Source organism: Cydia pomonella, unplaced genomic scaffold (assembly GCF_033807575.1).
Source record: "Cydia pomonella isolate Wapato2018A unplaced genomic scaffold, ilCydPomo1 PGA_scaffold_153, whole genome shotgun sequence".
NCBI lineage: Eukaryota > Metazoa > Arthropoda > Insecta > Lepidoptera > Tortricidae > Cydia > Cydia pomonella.
Genome location: NW_026907796.1, coordinates 210,340 through 231,477, shown reverse-complemented (window position 1 = coordinate 231,477; position 21,138 = coordinate 210,340). Strand labels below are relative to the sequence as shown.

General features: G+C 37.0%; 1 protein-coding gene across 1 annotated transcript in view; it reads left to right on the top strand.

The window, feature by feature from the left end:
- The first annotated feature begins 4,082 nt into the window (after positions 1-4,082).
- LOC133533310 (homeobox protein prospero-like) overlaps positions 4,083-21,138 on the top strand; it is a 109,744-nt gene continuing 92,688 nt past the window's right edge. The window contains exon 1 of the mRNA XM_061872275.1: positions 4,083-4,577. The gene's annotated coding sequence lies outside the window, so the exon portion shown is untranslated. The remainder of the gene's footprint in view (positions 4,578-21,138) is intronic.

The following is a 21,138-nucleotide window of genomic DNA, read 5'->3' as shown; positions in this document are numbered from 1 at the left end:
CGCACCAGCGACGCTCTCAGCGGTAGAACGCAGTCGCTGTGGTCGAAAACGGCTAGGAGATGATGATGATGAATTTGGTGCAGTTAAGTTTACATTGTAGATTCGAACAAGATCGATGAGATTTGTAGGGCACAATAAGATTTTATAAGAAGAAAATGACAAGCTTATAGCCTCATCTTTTTTATGATATAGAAGGCAAACGAGCAGACAGATCGCCTGATGATAATCGGTTACTGCCGCTCATGGACACCCGCAACACCAGAGGGGTTGTACGTGCGTTACCGGCAATTGGAGATGGGAGTACGCTCTTTTCTTGAAGGCCGTATCGATTCGTAAATATTTATTTATTTAATCTTTATTGCACAAAAGAAAACCTTATAAAACAAAAGGCGGAATTAATGCCATGAGGCATTCTCTACCAGTCAACCTTTAGGCAAAGCAGAGAGATTGTGGGCGGTGCTACTTAATATCGCTGGCGACAGTTCTTTCCACGGTTTCTTTTAGATTATCTTTTTTTGTTTTTTCCTTGAGCTGTATTTTTAGCACTATATTATAAAGGTGGCAATGCAAAGGCGGCTTGAGTTGAGGATTTTTTTATAATCTGGTCCGCTAAAGGATTCACTCTTACAATTCTTTTAGAGTAAATAAGCCTTAAAAACGTCAACTTCTAAATCTTAATACTTATTAATAATAACCATAAACAAGATATGTATTTGAAGTTTGACTTGATTTTGCTTTCTACACAAGACAGTTATACCAATTTGACCCCTTCACTACGCTTTTTCAGACATCGGTAGCTATTTTTTTTCAATCCCGTGGTATGTAAATAAAAAAAAATTGCCGATGGTAAACAATTTTCCGGACACATGAATACAAGTGGATCCCAAAATAGGCTATGCCTGTGATCTGTAATTTGGGCTCCTAGAACGCAGTTGACATTAGTAGATATTATACAGGGGACCGATTTTTGAATTTCGAGCGCTCCATTTCGTCACTCGAAAATCTGTGGAAAACGGCGAAATGCTATTTTTTTAAATACGAGCGATTGAAATTGGGAATCAAGTGGTATTGACTACTCGTTTTCAATTCCATGGAATAGGAGAGTATAAATGCCGAATAGTGGAGATATTATTGACACGAATTCGAGTGATCGAAATTCAAAAATCGGCCCCCAGATCTATTTTATTTAAATAATTAAGACTTAGGCTATCCATCGCAATCCAACGCGGTAATGCTGCGAGCGTGATGGGCACCTTTGCATCGGGGGCGGCCCGGTAGCCAATAGGTAGGTAGTTATTTTATACATATTTAGTTTATATTTATATTTATGTTCTGATATATTTAGGTTTAGTTTTTAATTAGTTTTATGTTTAGATATATTCTAGTATGTATTTTCATTAATTAATAGGCAGTTCTAAATTATTTTGTAAATAATAAATTGGAATAAATTATTAAGTCTTAGCATAAGCGGAAATGTTAAGTGAATGTAGTTAAGATGAGGTATAAATTATTATTATTGTTATTTATTACTTTTATTTGGCATGTACAATACTAACATACTCGTAGCTTAAGTGTTATGTAATTATTATTAATACTCACTCTATGGATTCTGTCTGAAATAAACGAATTTTATTTATTTTATTTATTTATTTATATCATTCAGTACCCCTAGTGTAAATTTAGTCGATAGCGAAACGTGACGTACGCGTTTGCGTTAAGTCTCATTTTGTATGGGTTTATGAACAGCGCGCCAAGCGGGACGTTTTGGAAAGTCAAAAATCTCATACAAAATGACACTTAACGCAAACGCGTACGTCACGTTTCGCTGTCGAAAATATTTACACTAGGGGTACTGCACTCGTTTGTGTGCAACAGTATAACTTCAAACATTTCCACATCCATCACTCCCGCGTCTTGAGCTGTCAACGCAATTGGACCAAAATTAAAGACATTTTTTTGGCCCACGGGGGGCCAAGGATGCGGGAAGTATGGCCAATTTGGGCCAAGTAGTCCAATTCCAAGCTATTGTGTGGCAAGATCGTTTCCTCGGCCCGCATGTTGGCGAAATAAATATTAATGTGTGCTTTGTTGTTTCGAGTGTCGGTGATTGGGTTCGAGACTGTTGAGAGCCTCTGTTGACGACCTAGCAAGAGGTCCCGGGTTCGAATCCTATGTACAGAGAACCCGTCTAGCGGTCGCTGGCAGTGAATGTAATAATTATATAATAATTGTCTACTGTTTTAGGTCTTGTCTACCTTTTATTCATTTTAACAATAGGTATATTTATGTTTGATCCCTTACTTACAAATACGTAAGTCAAAATGAAAGAATAAGACAAACGATTATAAGCTAAATTAAGGCTGTATCGCGTTTATGAATTACACCATAAGTGTTCACTATTGCTTTAACATCTGCCATTCTTAAGATTTTTTTCTTCAAAATTGACATTTTGCGCAAAATCCATCACAACGCATAAAAGTCACGTTACGAAACGAACAGGCAGACCAATTCGATCGTAAACTGACATCATAATGATATCGGAATTATGTTATTTAGTTATTGTGCGTCTCACCCGCCGCGCCCGTACATGTACGGACAAGTACGAGCGAAATTCACGATAACTGAATGACATTAGTTAGATGTAGTTCTGATTTCAGTGTGCGTTCGAATTGGCCTGTTTGTTTGCCTACCATAAATCGTTTAATATCAGATTACACACATGTTTTGAACAAAACTTATGAACAAATATTGTATAGCCGGATATTGTTGTAACTGCTCCCTCGGTCAATGTTTTTAAAAACATATTGGACAAGTGGCATTTAAACAATAAGTTAGACTGATGTTACTTAGTGATGTGATACGACTTTACAAACTTTGAACTGTATAATACAGTACCTCTAGTGTAAATATTTTCGACAGCGAAACGTGACGTACGCGTTTGCGTTGAGTGTCATTTTGTATGAGATTTTTGACTTTCCAAAACGTCCCGCTTGGCGCGCTGTTCAAAAACCCATACAAAATGAGACTTAACGCAAACGCGTAGCGCGTACGTCACGTTTCGCTATCGACTACATTTACACTAGGGGTACAGGACCCTGTGTGACATAGGCTCATCAGCTAAATAGCTGCTCGCCTATAATTATATAATAATAAAATATTTTCGATTATGTTTTCTGGAAATATGCTCGGTAGAACTTTCTACTAATATTTTTCCACGGAATGTTATGTAATCACTATGGAATGGTGATTGATATGATTAAATTGGTATTAACAAATAATTAAACGGTCAATACTTATTATAACATAACTAACAACATACACAACAACAACAACAACAACATATATTTAACAACATCGATGCATATTGCACAGAGTAATAAACAGCGAACACATTTCGCACTCCAAACCTCATAAATCAGCGTAAAAACGATACACTTACAAATTACTTCCGCTGCACAAGGGTTTCCTTTATTACCTAACCTCTTCTAAACGCAAAAAAATGCAATAAAAGGTCACACCTGGTCAGAAACATCTTTCGGTTTGTAAGCTGTGTATTGTTAATTTGACATAATTTTTATTGATTTCCTTTATGATGGTTGAGATGAAGAAATTGAATAAAGATGGGTAATTCAATAGTGTTTACTTAATTGTAGCCTTGAGATGAATTTGACACCTTGCCGTTGCGGCAAATTAGTCTTTTTCGATTTTGGACCTTAAAACCTATAATGATATTTGTTATTTGAACAACATTTTTAAATGATAGTTTTTCCATATTCTGCAACTGCGACTTTCGTTAATATAACTTTTGTATCAGATTTTCTTAGAAAGTAATAATTTATCCTTTATATTTTATAAGATACATTTATTTATACTTTATTGCACATAAAATATTAAGTACAAATGGCGGACTTAATACCTTAAGGTATTCTCTACCAGTCAACCCCTTGAGTACAACCAAGCAAACGATTAGAAAAACTTTTTTTCATTTTTTTTTACTTTTTGAATAAAATTAATCTTCTTATTATACGGGCGAGAAGTCCCAATCCCAACCTGACTTTTGTAATCAAAAAATCTAATCTTACAACAATAAATGACTAAAATACAACCTTTTCAAAATTATGTAAGAAACAAAAAACGGCGCACGCGCCGACAGCGGGTGGTCCACACGTGCACCCCTATTGATCGATAGATCGATATCGATAATGCTAGTCGATAAAGGGTGAGGTATGGTGGAACTTATCAAAATGTTAGTTAAACTGCTATAGCTACTTGTTTGCCACAGTACTGATTTTATGTTTTTTTTTTTGTTTTCTATTCATTAATTAATATTAAATGCCAGACGGGACAATTTTTAGCCAATCTGAAATTGTCAATTTGATCAGGTGGTGTGGACGCAAAATTGACCATTTGAGCATTCCGTCTGGACGGTCCTTTAGACTCTTCTCTATCTAATCATTGTATTGGCTTATATTTGTTGTTGATATTTTTTTATAAATACAAGGTTTCTTCTTTTTTCAGATCCATCGGAGGCCACGGGCATATTTTGGTCTGAATAAGTCTCAAAAATCACATTAATGGTAAGTTCTGTTTACTAAATTTATACATAATTTAAGTAGCAACGTTCCAATAAGTACCGTAATCTTATTTAGTTATATAAGCAACATACATCTATTAAATTAAATACGTTTATAAAAAAAAACGTTTTGTGGACAACCCGTTTTTTGGACCCGGGTACGTCCTTAAACTACGTCCAAAAGAGAGGTATGGGCATTGTGAATGTCATCTCCCTTTGTGTGGTAGGGCACAGCCGGTGGATGTCATTCCAGATCTAGAGCAGAGCCCAACTGGGGAAGTACCTCCACCTTACAGAAAACCGCAGCCAAATAACACTAGACCCTACTCATAGTGTTGTGTTCCTGCCGGTGAGTAAGGTTGCCAGAGCTCAACGAGGGGGGGTCGGGTTTAGAGTCGGCAACGCGCATGTAACTCCTCTGGAGTACATAGGCTACGGAGACTGCTTACCATCAGGCGGGCCGTATGCTTGTTTGCCACCGACGTAGTATTAAAAAAATAAAACAGTTTATATACTTAAATCTTTTTTTATATCAATCGCTAGTTGAAATGTTTAATATTTCAATGAAAACAATCTAAAACTTAAATGTCAAACGCTAACAAAATCTGTCACATTTGCTTACATTATTTGCGATTTCTTTTGAATTCCAACTTTATTTGTACAACTATTAGATGAGAAAATACTTTTGGCCCGTTTATAGTGTAAACTCAGCCTAAAGTGCAAAACCGGGCAGTGCCAGTGCTAACCGGTTTCGTCCACTTTTGTCCGGCTTGCAGCGGGATAAAATGGATCGGGTTTGTCTGTGGTCGGCGGGCGGGGCATGAATTTTGGAATAATCACGGGACGTGCTCATGGCGTAGGCGTGTGTGTAAAAAGCTATCTAGTAAGCTATTGTAGGTACACTATGCATAGGAAACAGAAACAAATTTCAAATAAACGTATGTCACGCTTTATGTCACTATGACAATGGGGTTTAATAATAAGACATCATAGCATGTGGAATCTAGCAATTGGAGATATTTTTACCTATTATTAGTAAAAAAAAAATTGACAAAAACTCTAAATAATAGCCTAATCATAATATAATCATTTTCAAAAGTAAAGTCCGTCTAAGCCAAGTTAATTTTCCACCGACTTAGAACAAGGTGAGGCAGTGCCATTATAAACGTCATATTTGCATGAGACATCGCCACACTTTGTCATTGCATATATCATGCATAGTTAGCTTATATCTACGAAAATAATACAATTTAAAACTTTTGGTGGGGGAACGTGAAAAGTAGATTTAAATTGTTCAACCCTAACTCTGATAGACGAGACGAACATTTATACCTGTACGATATCAAATATATGTAGGTATACAAAATAAACCCTATTACAATGTAGCAAGGCACAAAAGTGTAACTATATCTTTGACGTCGATCGTACGTATCATAGGCTAGGGATGTCCAAAATTTCACCGTTTTTCATTACGCCTCCCCATTCGTAAAAGTTGTGAATATTTGAAGAGTCGAATTTTCACGACAACCTACCGCGTGCAGTAACTACCTACACATAAATAAATGTATGTACGTCTGCACTTTATTTTACTCGTGTAACTAAAGGGAAGGTATGCAGTTATTTCACCTCAAGCAATTAATGATTTTTCGAATATGAGGTATCGTTGGATAAACATACACATGACATTGCTTAATTTACATGCGATATTCATTTAGAAAATGCACTAAACCTAACTTTGAATACCCAGTTCCGTCAAATCCAATCCAGATTTTTGGAAGTTCAATATAGGGATGCATTTTAAATTTGACGTACAAAGTCAGCTAATTTCATTTAGTTTTATCAAATTACCAAAACTTTAAATAAAGCCATCCGATACGAATAATAGACTAGGATAATTTATAACATAATGATTGTACCTACTCAATCTCAATACCAAACATATGGTGATCCAGAATTCCATTTTATTAACTACTCAAACAATTTTGATTCTTAAGAGCCGATTTTTCAGGCCCCATTAAAATAGACTTATGTGTCATTCTCATAATCATGACTTAATTCGTCGGAACATTTATCGGACTAGTTACATTCTAACTGAAAAATCGTCCCTAAATGAATTAGGATCGAATTTTTGATAGAAACGTCAAACAGTTAAAAATTTAAAAGTGATTCAAATCGGCCAACATTACTGGCTGGTAGTGGTAATCAATCCGTTTAAAAATCGAATCCCGAATTTCGCAGCCAATATTTTTAATCCGATAAGGCCAAGGCACGCGAACGTTCGAATTCCGAACGAAAACCGAACGTTCAATTCGTCTATCTATGGTCTCCGATAAGACTTGACGCGGCCGTTATGAGTTTCTGATCACGCCTACAGGCCAGCATTAACGATCGTTCTTGTTCCTTTTTTAAATCGATTTAGTGTGAATCATAAGTCAGTTTTACTCGTTTTATTCAATACAAAGATGTCTAAACATGTATCTTCTCTAATATTCCTATCGATCTCTGTGAATAAATAAAATATTATAGGTACTTCTGTATTGACTAACCATATACGTACTTACCATGTAAAAAGTGTAGAGTTATTTTGTTTATTAGCTATAAGTAGGTAGTCTTTTAATTAATTGGCGCGATGGTACGAATGGGAGGCAACAAGTTAACAAAATAAAAATATACAAACTACTAAAGCTTGTAAAAGATTTAGCAATTTGCAGGCTAACAAAGTTCCAGCTCAGAACGTTAGTGCAAATATTGATCCGTCTGAATGCACTTGATCCTATAAGCAGTCTAATCAATATAAGTAGCCGGTACTTATCCCGAACGCCATAATTCCTTTAATAAAAACAGTGAAGCTCAAAAGGGGGGAGGGGGGCGCAATGGGCTCAGAAAACTCACCCGTTGAATAGGAAAACGCGGCAATAGACAAACACGCTCGGGTCAGCCTACTCCCCCCACCCTCCCCACACGTTTTCAAATAATCAACGTTTTGCGCGTCTGCGTTTTCGAAAATCGAACTTACGTTCCAAATTTAAATTTAAACGGCAAATGATACTGGCATGAAATAAAGTCCTCAACTGTCAGATGCATACAGTCTTACTGGAGTTAGCAACGCAGAGGTTATAAATCTCGTCGATACGGGCTGACCAGCGCTGCTATTCCCCCCACTAGTCGCCTCGACCATCCAGTGTATGACTGACCTAGAGAGATCGTTAAATCATTCGTCATCAAAGATCATATTAAAACTGGTTTTATTTGAACCCTGGTAAGCTACAAGAATACAGTGCCTCCCCCTGTAGTGGTATAGCTGAGCCTCTGCAAAAGTGTGCACCATAAATTTTATACAGATACGCGCGTGTGGTAAAACTGTGCGAGTGTGTGTGCGAAAATTCGTATTCGTAAGAGCAGTGGACATTGCCGCTTTGTATGCACCTAGAGTACCTAGCGTACCTAGGTCGGGCGAGGGTTCAGCACTAAATAAATTGATTGTACATACGTAACGCGTTTTATTGGCTGAGGTTAGTTAGATAGCCATTTTAAATGAGGTTTCACTTAATTACTTGATCAATGAAGTCTGTCTATTGACTGTGGTTTTGAAAGTGTAAATGGCTATTGCTTTCGCGGTTTTGTGCATGTAAGTATTACCAACTAATTCGCAATTCAACACTTAAATCCTGTTTATAAGAATTTTTTACTATTGAAATGTTTGTAGATAAATTGTAATTTGATGGATTTAAAAAACTAAAAGGATCGTTCATTCTGAACTATGTAGATTTTAAAAGAAATAAGTTAAATTATGACAACCAAAAATCTAAACCTCGCTCTCTATCCATTATAATCGTGTTTACCTTTCTGTAACAGCGAATTACGATATATTAGGCTTTTTTTTCTCATCTACCCTTTTATGTGGGTTTCCGTGCGGGTAGTTTCGAAAGAACGGGCCGGCGAAGCGTTCACGCTTGGCTGACGACATTAAGTCTGCCACTAAAAATACTACCGTGTTTTATTTTTACAACCTGCCCCTACGCATAACACACTACGCTGCCTACCTTACATGGCCAGCCTTACGAGGAATATGGACGACAGATTCTCCGTACATACTCCCCATTTTCCTCTCTGGATATTGACATTTTGGAAAATACGTTTACATTATTTGATGTATATCAACCATAAGCTATACCCCTTAGTTTGAATTATTTTTAATTTTTTGATCATGAATATCATGATGCGAATTAGGAGCGAAAAACAGATTCCATAATTTATTTTTTAAATACTACTAAATCTTATAATATTTAATAAAAGAAAACAAAAACAAACGAAGGGGCACAGCTGTGGTCGATGTACATCAAATCCAGGGAAAAAAACCAGGACTACGTTTGTATGGAAAGGCGATTGTCGGCCCTTTTGTCTTAAGAGCGAATAAAATGAAGTCTATGCACAAGCTAAACTTTTCCGCACTTCTGTGTAAGGGACAGAAGTGCGAAAATGCACGTATTAAGGCTTGTCCGAATTTAAAAAGTAACTCAACAGGGGCCTATTTCTCGAATAGTATTAGACTAATATTATTAGTGTGTTGCCTTGGAAGCATATAGAATTTGACCGTTCGTGGACTAATAATATTAGTTTAATACCGTTCGAGAAATGGGCCCCTGGTCCTTTATGATTTGTGGATCCAAGGCTCCATTTCTCGAATGATATTAGTCTAATATTAATAGTGTGTTGCCATGGTAACCCATACGACTTGACAGTTCCTGGACTAATAATATTAGTGTAATACCGTTCGAGAACTGGGCCCCAGTGTGTCCATGCGCGCATAAGGCTTAAGGTAAAGATACCTCTACATGAGCGCGTTGGTCTTTTACAGCCGGATATAAAGCTAGCTCTAGACGTGCGAGCATTTTACCGACTTATGAATTCAGTTTTGCCAACTTTACATGTAAAACTACTCTATATGAGAGTTCGATGGAACCTGAAAACTAAACCACTCAAAATTCATGAGCCACTAATTCTTTATATCTATACAAACTCCCAGCAAATAAGTCCTTTAAAATCCGACGTATAAAGTTAGCTGTAGACATGCGTTCGTTGTAAGCAAAACTGGCTCTAGATATGCGAGAAATTACAGCACTCACGGCCTATGGATGCGAGTTGGTCCTTTACGGCTTAACAAACAAAGCGACTGCAGTACGAACTAGCCTTTTAGGGGCGAACAGAAATTGCTGGACAGGAAAGCGTAGGTTTTGAAATTACTATAGGCATATTAAAATCGAATCTAATAACGTCTTACAAGATGCGTGGGCATTGTGGGCAATGTTAACAAATGTGAATAATTATTTTAAAAAGTTTAGACGTACTTAGATATGTATTTTTATATCCGCAAAGGCTTAGCTAGTCACTTGATATTCAGCTGCTATATTTTTAGTACGCATCGTTTACCGAACTCAAATAGATTATTTGTTTTTGACCGCCAAGAAAATCGAATCATAAATTCGCAAATTGAAAGATAAAGGTACATTCCACACTAAAAACACAAACCAACACAATAAAACCTCCCTAATCTATGGAATTCGCTAATCCCAATAGAATATCGACTCACGCACTTTTACATGCACTATATGCACAAAAACGCATCTCCACCACCACCCCCCACCCCACGGCAGGCGGCTAGCCGTTCGCAATACCTACAGTACCACATGTGTGTGTGTGTGTGCACACATGTAACTGCGTTTAGCCGTGTATGTACAAGCTATTGGTTTTCTGTACTGGGATTTAAATTTTGAATTCACAAAATCGTGATTGGTCGGCATTTTGTTTGGATAAGCAGACTTTGGTACGGTAATTCGCTTTAATTCGTTTATTAATTTACGGAGTGATTTTGATTGCATTTCGATTGAAAAACAAAAATCAAATACAGATAAAAATGAATATAAAATAATTCCGACGTCGATAACAAATTAATCATTTGATAATTTCAAAACTAGAAAGTAAAAAACAATTAAAAATACACAAATCCTTTCGGAGAGAAACTATTGCTTTCGTTACTAAAAAGCCTCACATAACTTTCAGTATGTGTATTCGTTGAAATTCTATATTTGAAACCACTTATTTAGTTTGTAACGAAAAATAATCAATAAATTTTACCCGTCGAAATATTCTTGCAAATATCGACATTTACAAGTAATAAAGTCATTAACTTGTGATAAATTCGATCATTACCACCAGACCAGAACACCTCAAGACAAACAGAAAACGATCAGTCTTCCTCATTATATCTACGAATGAAGTTATTAACAACGCACACTTCACTGAACAACCGGACGACATACGACGTAATAGCCACCTAAGATCCTAATATCAATTTCGAAAGACAAGTCAAGCGAAAATTCCACATTCGAATTTTGAAACCCGGAAGTGAGCCACAAAAAGTCAATCAACCTAAGAAATTTAAACTTGTCAATTCACGGTTCCTTTTCGGCCAGCATGACGGGCAATTTGAATTCGAATTTGGAACAATCGAATGGTTTCCTTTAAGACGTTTAATTGGATAGGGAGTTTGTAACTTTGGCAAACTCCTATCTCCTTTTGGCATTTAGTTAACTGTAAACTTTATTGTGTGAAGCAATAGGTCGATTTTCTCTTACACGTTTAGATTAATATGCAATTGCAAACATAGGTAATGAAAGTGATCACTGATCAGACTTCGACAACATTTTGTTGTGTTGTTTTGGATCGTAATACTTTGGGTTAAGAGTCAAATTGAATTAGTTATAAAGAATGAAAAGGCCATATCATCTATAAAACATATGGTTACGTTTTAATGTTAATTCCAATTAGAGAATCAAGGATTCATTCTCGTTTCACCCCTTTCTGTTAACATGATTTTCCAAATTGTTTGAGACTCGAAATGTTTGTTCCATGATAATAAATTGATTTGGATTACGGATGGACTAAAAACTGAATTAAAAAAATTGTGTTCTATTGTAATACTCTAAGAAATACACAAAATACTGTTTACATACGTACAGTCACAAAAAGCCGTTTTAAGGTAGGTATCCACATGACTACGTTTTTAAAAGAATTAACAACGCGAAACCCAGTCCTGAAGTTGTAAGCCTTCGTTTACTTCTGCCTAAATGTTAAATATAGTCTGTCAAGCCATTTCCGTCAGTAGAAAAAAGCGGCAAATTTAAAAAATGTAGGCGCGAACTGTTATCGTCCTATAGAAAATTTAAATTTCGCGCCTTTTACTACTGACAAAGTTGTTTGTCAAACTATAAGTATATTGTCAAAAAGTTCTAACCCATTCACTCTCATTGCGTTGTTTTTTTTTTCTATTTACTTGGAACAAAAAACAGTAACACACAGGTTCGTCCACAGATTACTCGATTACATACTGATACATCTACAATATAGCGCTAGGTAACAATATAAAGGATATAAAGCTAAAATTTATCACAGAATTCCTATGACCACCTCCGGTGTCCATCATCAGATCAGCTCGATGGCACCATAATATTACATTGTCATCCAAATTACTCTCATACCATATCCATATCCAAAGACGCTGACTATATGCTCCAGTTTTGAACGTAAAGTAACGGCCAAGCAAGCTGTCGTGCCGTACCGGCCCGGCCGGCATCTGTCGGTTTTCTGGCCTCGTGCAGTAACCGACTTTTTCTAAACTGCCGCCCATAGAACGTTATTAGTTCAACTTTATAACCTGGAGCCCATAAAAACCGTATTCGACTAATTTTTAGGTACTTTACGAATAGTCAAATCCACGGCAATAAATTAATAGAGTATAATATTAGTCGTTTAAGAAAACGGTAGTAAGTTTGAGAAATTGCCTCAAAGAGGCATAAATACACTGGCGTACAGGGTACAGGTAATCAAATCTTAAAATGATAATTGAGCTAAGTATCTTCAAATATAGTAGGTATATACCTACTATATTAATATATTAGATCTATCTACGATATTTCTAACGTCAAAGTGACAATCGTTGCCCGAATTCGTCTGCTTCTGTCAATTATACGACACACAAACGATATCTTAATAAGAAATTATCTAAACCAGAACTTATCGTTATCGTATCTCATTCTTCGAATCGGACCGTAAATATACTATTTTACAAATGTACGTAATATATTTTATTTTAAATATATACGTACATTTGTAAAATAGTGTATTTACGGTATCGGATCGTAGTATCGGACCGTAAATATCTCCAATACAAAAACACCCCAAAAAAAAAAATTCGCCAACCGCATTTCTTGTTATTTTATAACATCACATTGAATTTTGCTACTCATATCCTAAAACCAGTCGTATATTATTTTTCCTTTTTCTTGTCTGTCCAAAGCGTAATTAAATATAATCCAAACTCGGTTCACGTGTGGACACACCCTAATGACAAGCAAGCACGCGACGTGTAATCTTTAGACGCATCTTTTTGCATTTATAATTATCTCTACGGACATTATGGTGACGTAAATCGAAAAAAAAAACATAAATATGGCTTCAGGGTTTGCCATAATTACGAGTATATGTGAAAAAGTTCCGTGACTGATTAGACTAGTGCCAAAGTGCCTTGCTTTTAAATCGCTAGAAGTAAGAAAAAAATTTTTTTGTAATAAAAAAAAACAACTATGTTTTACTATATGCTAATAGGGTTGTTTCCATCTACAAATCTTAGGGCAGAATTGTATCCCAATAAATTCTTTTGGATTATAAGAACATGTTAAACTACTTTTAGGGGACCTGTAATGACCATATTTTTGTAAATATTAAATTTAAAATATCTTTTGGCACACGTCACGTGACCAAACTCGAAACGTCATTGAAGATTCTGATGACTTCAAACTCTCGTATTGACACTGTTGACAGTTAGGGGATAAACAACAAATGACAAATGTCAGTTGACAGTTCGTATCATCTACGTGTGTATGTAGTTATGTGTCAAACCGTAAACTGTGACGTCACACAATTTTCAAAGAGCGTTTTGGGCGCGAAAGAATCTGTCAAAATATATTTTGTTAATTTAACATATTTAAAGCCGTTTTTTTGTATAAAAGTTGAATTTTAGGGCAACTTTTAGTTAATATAGAACGTAATACAAGCGTTTTCAAAAAATTGGAAACAACCCTATTGTATGAGAATTTTACTTTCATACGATGGTGAGAAATGAACGTAAACAACAAGATATTACAATGTTTTTATCATAAACTTTTTTTCATATAGGTATTATATGGTGTTAATATTATTTAAAAATAAACTATAAATACAAAACTAGAGAGTAAATGTTAATAACTATGGACCGATAAATACAAAGACTGTAGGTACAGTCGCCATCAGATATATCGCAGCAGCCGAGGAGCTCAAAAATATCTGAACACGCACTCTACGCCTTGACAATAGAGGTGTGTTTGTGCGCACCTTGGTCGCTCCCATATATCTAATAGCGAATGTACATACCTATTCTACAAAAAATATTCATGCTTAGCTGTCCATAAAAACATGAGACAGGAAATAAATTCGGCGCCATCCTAAGACACACGATATGACAAACAATGCCCCCCTAATTCCCACGATACCCAGTTCAAACAACGTTAAAACAAAAGACGACCTAAGACAGGACAACAATAGAACGTTTAGCGGCCAGAAATGACAAAGAAACGTTTTCTGTAAGAAATGTAGCTGCTTGCGGTTTTTTGCAAGCTTAAGAAAAGGGTTCATTGTTCAATCTTTTTGAATAAGGGTGATTAACCCTGCCTATGACGCCGATGGTTTGGGTTCGAATCCCGATAAGGGCAATTATTTTTGTGGTGAGCACAGATATTTGTTTCTGAGTCATGGGTGTTTTCTAAGTATGTATTATTTTAATAATATATTTATGGATGTCTGAGTACCCACAATACTAGCCTTCTTAAGCTTACTGTGGGCTGTGGGGCTTTGTCAATTTGTATGAAAATGTCCAATATTTTATTGATTTATCTGTATTAAACTGCATGTGCTAAATTACGTGTCAACAATCCTCGTGTATCTTCGAATAAAAGCTGCTTACTCTCGCGTGGAATGATGGTTCCGATGACAGTTCATTTTTATATGGAGTAGCTGTCACATAAAATGTGATTTTTTTGAAGTATAGCATATTAATTTGTTTGAAATGTAATATTTGAGTAATCAAATACGATAAAAACATATTTCTTCATTTATTACTTAAATTAAGCCCAACTAATAGAGAATTGAAGGAATTGTTATAGGGACCATCATTTGAATAAGTACTTAAGTTAACGTAAAGATTTGCCATATTATGCCGGTTATGATCTTATACAAGTATAATAAATTCTGTCAAATAAAGCTTTTCGTTGAAGGAAAACATCGTGAGGAAACCTGCATACATCTGCGAACAAATTGAAAGGTGTATGTTAAGTCCCCAATCCGCATTGGGCTAGCGTGGGGACTACAGCCCGAGCCCTCTCGCGCATGAGAGGAGGCCTGTGCCCAGCAGTGGGACGTATATAGGCTGAATTATTATTCTCTTTTTTTATCGTGTCTTAGATTAGGCATTTTATAATATGAATATATAAGTAAAATATAACAAATCATACAAAAAGAATACAAAATACATATAAATACATAATAAAAAAACCTAACCTAGGGTGCCGCCAGCAGCGGGGCCAGGCCCAAGCTGGTGGTCAGGGCTGCAGAGAGAGGAACCGGCGGACTATCCGCGCCGTGTCCAAGATCACCGCCTTCTGCATCTGACCCTTGATCCAACCACCTCGCGAGATTCTCTCGAGACTCTTCGCTGAAATGACTATCGGGACAATGATCGTCGAATCGACATCCCACATGGCGGTTATTATTATAATTATTAGTGTCCAGTCAAGGCATTAATTAATAGACGGAACTAACATACGAGTATCCATACAGGCTATTACTCAGCAATCTGTCAAAATTATAGTCTCATCACTACTTCTATATGAATCATAACGTCACTTCCCACCTGACAATACCTCAAATCACTTACCTCAATCACCCACTCAATACTTCCTTCCTCAATGTCCCTTAAGCCGGGACATGTCCCGGGTTCCCAGGCGGTAACGATAATGAGGTGTCACTTACAACCACTGTATGACCCTCCAAGATTTATGTTCGGATACTGTTGTAAAAGCGCTGGTGGCCTAGCGGTAAGAGCGTGCGACTTGCAATCCGGAGGTCGCGGGTTCGAACCCCGGCTCGTACCAATGAGTTTTTCGGAACTTATGTACGAAATATCATTTGATATTTGCCAGTCGCTTTTCGGTGAAGGAAAACATCGTGAGGAAACCGGACTAATCCCAACAAGGCCTAGTTTACCCTCTGGGTTGGAAGGTCAGATGACAGTGGCTTTCGTAAAAACTAGTGCCTACGCCAAATCTTGGGATTAGTTGTCAAGCGGACCCCAGGCTGCCATGGACCAAACGCGAGGAAGAAGATACTGTTGTAAAAGTAATCTGGTATTAAAAAAAATATCAACTGCAAGAACTGCCTAGTCAGTAGTGACCCTGGCTCCTGGAATCCCGGTAATATAATTTATTCCTGTTTTATGGATGTTATGTTTGTATGTCGCCGCCTAGTACCCATAATAAAAGGATTGCTTAGTTTGTTAAATATTATTTATGTTTAAATATACATATTCAATTAAGAAAATTTGTAGGGCAAAAAGATTTTTTTTTATTATGTCCAACTGGATGATATCAACAACAGAATATCAGTCAGTTGATATATGGCAAACCAACAGGACAGTTAGTGGCAAAATCAGGAAAAAACTTTAGTAATAGGGTTGTTTCCATCTACAAATCTTAGGGCAGAATTGTATCCCAATAAATTCTTTTGGATTATAAGAACATGTTAAACTACTTTTAGGGGACCTGTAATGACCATATTTTTGTAAATATTGATTTTAAAATATCTTTTAGCACACGTCACGTGACCAAACTCGAAACGTCTTTGAAGATTCTGATGACGTCACAACTCTCGGATTGACACTATTGACAGTTAGGCGATAAACAACAAATGACAAATGTCAGTTGACAGCTCGTATCTTCTACGTGTGTATGTAGTTATGTGCCAACCGTAAACTGTGACGTCACACAATTTTCAAAGAGCGTTTTGGGCGCGAAAGCATCCGTCAAAATATATTTTGTTAATTTAACATATTTAAAGCCGTTTTTAGTATAAAAGTCGAATTTTAGGTCAACTTTTAGTTAATATAGAACGTAATACATGCGTTTCAAAAAATTGGAAACAACCCTATTGCGTAAACGTGACAGAGAATTTAACAGTGTACACGAAATGACTAAAGTAGATCCAAGTAGAGAGAACTATCTGATGAACCACCTGATTGAAGTTGTATTGTATTGTAGCACGGGCACGTTTCGGCAACTAAACAACTGACGCCTATTTTGCGTGACAGGAGCGGTCAGCGGAGAGAAGGCAAGTCCAACCAGCCAAACTTCTCAAGGAACCAACCTCTGACTTAAGTGGTATATAGATCTAATAATCTTAATAAACTTGGGCTGATTTAAAGCCCGACCAGAAATATATGATCATTGTCAAGAGGGCGCTGTTTTTCTCATGTACAGGGTGACAGTTTAGTTTAGTATGAAAAATTAAGTTCCAATGAAATTCCGCAATATGGCGCGTGATCATATATTACTGGTTAGGCTTTATTGAAAAAAGATCACCTGACATTAACTCAATAAATTAAATCAGTGCGAGGAGAAAGTATCCGAACGCAACCTGCGTATACGCACAGGAAGGAAGCGTAAGGCAAGCGCGTGTGAAGCGCGCATGCGTCGTGAGAACCGAGACAGGTGGCTTGTACTTCGTTTGCTTAGACCACGCGGACAATTCGAACGGACATTTGGTATCAAATTATATCTAAATGATGTTGAATGCACGCGCGTGCATTTCGCTTGTGTTTGTCCGTTGTCCGTATAAATATCGACGAACACGGGCAAGTGATATCAAAAAGACATGCTTTAGATATCATTTCAATGTCAAAATGTAAGTATGAATTGGCTCGTATTGCCGCGCCATGCTTTTCGTACAACTTTACGCATACTAGCTTTCCTTAATATCGACAACGCCCAACTGTACCATACCATATTGTACTGGATATAATTAATAAGTAAAATATCTGGGAAACCGAGCTTTGCTCGGAAAATCATATAAAAATTCAGAAATGCGCGTTTTCCCTGAGATAAGTCTTAGCTAGATCGATTTTTCGCCCCCGAAAACCTCCATATAGAAAATTTCATCAAAATTGTTAGAGCCGTTTCCGAGATCCCCGAAATATATATATGAATATACAAGAATTGCTCGTTTAAAGGTATAAGATAAATATTATAGGATATTATTACACAAATTGACGTCAAACACAAAAGTCCCACAATAAGCTCAATAAAGCTAAAATTGTGGGTACTTAGACAACGACATATTGGTATTTATATAATATCCATACTTAAATACATAGAAAACATCAATGACTCGGAAACAAATATCCATGCTCATCAGACACATAAATGCCCTTACCAGGATTTGAACTCGGGACCTTCATAGGCAGGGTCACTCCTAGGCCAGACAGGTCGTCAAAATTAACATAAACTTCGACCTTTCTTCACCTATCATCTTTCTCATTCTTATTTTTACACAAATATGCTTAAATCAAAACTACTGATATTTATTATAGCTAATTTTTTTTTTTAACTAAGTACCTACATACTATCAAAACGACAAATTATTGTGTAATTGTAGGTAGCAAAAAAAACAGTCACGGAATTTAAAAAAATGTTCCTGTTTCTTTAAATACACTTATAGCCATAGGTATTATTTACCTTGTATGTATTTTTATACCTAGATTTTTTTACTGTTATGTATTCCATAATTGCCGTAAAAAGTAAATTTATAATTAGGAAGTCTAAAAATCCATGGGGTCCCAGCGCGCACAAGTTTTTTGTAGAAATCGCGAAGCGTCTGGTTGACGTAACTGGTGACCGAAGAGCTGGCGGCTTCCTCGCACAACGTATCAGTATTGCGATCGGATCCCTTTATTTGACATAATTATTGAAAGTCATAATGTAATGATAGTCATATTATCATTAGTCATAACTCTGAAACCGTTAACTTTTCAGGAATTTCCTTAGATTATCCTATAGATAGGTTAGGTTAGGTTAGGTTTGTTTTATGGCAATCCTGAAAAGTTACGCGTTTCTGAGAAAAACCAAATTATGACTAACGAAAATGCGGACAAACAATACATTATGACTTAAAACGACAGAAAAGGAGTTTTAAAACCTGCTGGATATGTTATCCTCATTCCATTTTATAACATACCTAATAAAATAAGTAACATAATTAAATATATGCTTGAATATGTGGTTAATAACATTAACGTTATCTTACGTAAGCCTGTTTAGTACCTACATGTTTTTCAATATTGATCAAGGTTGCCTTACCTTGTTTGTTTATTAATTAGTTGAAATCGCAAAATGTTGACATAATTACATGTAAGTCGGTATGATGCCATTTGCCAATCAAGAAGAAACGCTTTCCATATAGATTTTCGTACATAGAGCGCCTGTTGCTGTCTCTTTTGCACGCGCATAATTATATTGCTGTCATAGTCACACAGTGACATTGACAACCGGCATCATGGGCGGGACAGCAATATATGTAATAATGCGTGTGCAATAAAGATAGCAACAGGCGGGTCAATATACGAAAATCTATTACTAAGACTCCACAGTTCGTCTGTCTGTCTGTCTGTCACCAGGCTGTATCTCCTGAGCCGTGATAGCTACTCAGTTCAAATTTTCACAGATGATGTATTTCTGTTGCCGCTATAGCAACCAATACTAAAAACAGATTAAAGTAACTATTTAAGTGGGGCTTCCATACAACAAACGTGATTGTTTTTCGTTTTTTGCGTAATGGTACGGAACCCTTCGTGCGCGAGTCCGACTCGCACTTGGCCGGTTTTTTTAATGATATAGGAGGAAAACGAGCAGACAAATTGCCTGATGGTAAGCAATTACCGTCGCCCATGGACACCTGCAATACCAGATGGGCAGCAAGTGCGTTGCCGGTGTTGATGGAAGTAAGCTCTTTTAAAGGTTTGAAGGTCGACAATTCAATATTTTATTAAAATTTCGCTTGAAGTTTCCTGTAAGCGACTATCGACTGCCACTTGGCCCCCAGTTCTTTAACCCTTTAAGGATGTCTCACGTTAGAATTAGAACGGCTCGGGTTCGGGCACAGACAAACGATACTTCATTTTCTATGACGAATGATCGGTGAGCACGTGATGCCTTCTATAGAAAACTAAGAGTCGGATGCCTTGACCCAGACCCGGGCCGTTCTAACGTGAGTCATCCTTTAATCAACAGAAAACACGGAAGGTCGTGAGTTCAAACCTCCTCGACACTTTAATACTTAACTTCTGAGTACGAAAAGTAAAAATAAGGCTCAAAGGTATCACAGTAGGTAATGTCGAGTTAAGTGTCGACCCATGTTTGCCAAGCTTCCATAGACGTAACAGATTATACTTTTTTTGCCGCCGACGTAGTACAAAAAATCTCAGCCCAATAAAATAATGATTACCAGCTCAGTGGAGGCCCCAGGATGATACATCACGAGGCAATGGGTACGACATCATCAATAAAAAGATCGCCGCGCCCGAAGATCGGGGAGCGACGACCTGGCGGTCCAAGGGAAAAGAGTACGCGGGGATAGTTAGGGATATACATAGTATATGTGTGTCTACACTGGAGGCCCCACGATACTCACGAGGCAATAGGGAAGATCAGCCGCACACGAAGAGCGACGATCGGCTGACGGTCCAACGGAGGAGAGTACGCGGGAATAGCTAGGGATAAAATAAAATAAAACAACAAAAACTTAACACCACTTCTTGCCCATTAGATTTGAGTGAACGCGCAATCCGCAGTCATCATGGTTTAAAAAAAATAAATAAAATCACTAACCTCTGCGCGTGCGACTTACGCGCCGCCGGAAGGAATCAGGCGCACAATCTCGACGTCCGGAGCGCGCTTCCGGCGCGCTGTACCGTGTCCTGCGCGCGCGCCGGTGAAAGCCGGATCGAAAACGTACGGAATAGGGCATTAGACTGCAATCAAAATTATTTAACATATGACTAAATTAACTAAGAACTGAATCAAATCATTTTAAATATTCTTTTTTTTTTTATTGAAGAGCTTTTAGGGAAGAGCCTTGAAGGATTGTAATTATATACGCGGGAAATTTAGACCTGTACCGTCGTGATCTAGGGGACCGAAATTTGAATTTCGAGCGCTCGATTCTGTCACTCAGAAATCTGTGGAAAACGTCGAAATGCAATTTTTTTATATGAGCGGTATAAATTCGGAATCTAGTGGTATTAACCACTAGTTTTCAATTCAGGAGATATAATATGTATGACTATTACTGAATAAATGATATGATATGATGTAGTACTAAAGGCAGAACACGAAATATGGATTATATAGCGTCTCCCACGAATGCAC